Here is a 1,479-nt window from a genome sequence, read left to right as displayed (position 1 = left end):
GGATGAGCCCAACCCCTCTGCAGACCTTCTGCTGCTCCCACTCCCCTTGCCCTGCCAGAGGAGCTGCCCAGCCAAGGCAAGCAGGAGGAGGGGAGAAGGAAGAAGAAGAAACCCCAAAGCAGTGGCTCGGGGCTGGGCAGTGACCCAGGAAGCCAAGGGAAGGTGCAGCAGGGTGGCTGGGACATCCCCCCAGCACCCAGCCCAAGGGATCACCCCAGCCAGGCTGGGGCTCTGGCACACAGCCCTTCAGCACCCTGGTTGTCCCCAGGGAAGGGGTGTCACACAACAAATGGTGGCAGAGGGGCAGCCCGGGGGGGCTTCAGGAGCCTGAGGGGACAGTCCCGGGAGGAGACAGACGCTGACAAGTCGCTGGGTTGAAATGCAGCCAGTGGGAGGTGCTGGCGATGGTTCAACCAGCTCCGAGCTGGGCTGGTCCCTGAGGGCAAGGCCTGGGGAGGGGGCTGGGGGGGCTGGGATGGGGCTGGATGGATTCCCGGGCACTGTGGCTGGTTGTCTGGAGCCCAGAAATCCCCACCCATGAATGAGCTGGGAAGTCAGTTCAAATGGGAAGAGGGCCAGAGGTTCGGGGCGCTGGGCACAGGCAGCCCGGGCAAGTGGGGCTGTGTCTCTCCAGGGAAACGGGCAGGGAAGGATTTGGGGGCTCTTCCCACCCCCCCAGAAGGGGCAGATTTGTGCCTGTGGGGGGAGGACACCAGCCTGGAGAGGGTGGGCTGGGGGCACAGACTGGGGAGGGGAAGGGGGTGTGACAACCACGCTCTGTCTCCGGCAGCACAGGGTGAGACCTGGGATCTGCCCCCCCCTGTCCCCAGCCAAGCAGCCCCCCCAAGCTCCTGTGATCCAGGCCTGAAGCCACATGGCCCCAGTGTCCACAGGGTGGGTACAACATCACCCAGAGGTCAGAGCCGCTGTGTCCTGGGACACCCAGGGCACCTCACCCTCCCTCCCAGCCACGGAGGCAGCAGAGGGACAAGGAGACATGAATTCCCCTTCCCAGCACGGAGCCTCCAGGAGGTCTCAGCAGCTCCATCAGTGTCTCCACCTGCTTTTTAGCCACCCCAAAGCAGCAGGAGAGCAGGGATCTGCCCTTTCCTCCTCTCCCCAGCACCTCAGGGCCTGCAGTGAGCCAACCACGAGGAGGGTCTGGTGCTTGGAATGACCACCCTGCCCCTGGGATCCCGTGGGAAGGGCCCAGCTCCCCAACCCCCTCTGCTCCCGTGGGTCACACCTCGCAGGGGGAGGGCCCACCAGCCCCCCACCCACGCCGGGAGGACACCCGACAAAAGCAAAGGACAAAGTCTTTGAAGTCTCTCTGCTCCACAGTTCACAGGGAACGTCATTCCCAGAGAAGTCGTTCCATTCAGGAGGGGTTTGTCATCATCAATGAGCAATGATGGGGGGGGGGGGGGATTTGACACAGGAGAAGAAAGCGGGGGGGGGGGGGGGGGGGGATAAGATCTG

The sequence above is a fragment of the Chaetura pelagica genome, unplaced genomic scaffold, assembly GCF_000747805.2.
Source record: "Chaetura pelagica isolate M959 unplaced genomic scaffold, ChaPel_1.0 scaffold867, whole genome shotgun sequence".
Classification (NCBI taxonomy): Eukaryota; Metazoa; Chordata; class Aves; order Apodiformes; family Apodidae; genus Chaetura; species Chaetura pelagica.
This window is presented reverse-complemented; position numbering follows the sequence as displayed.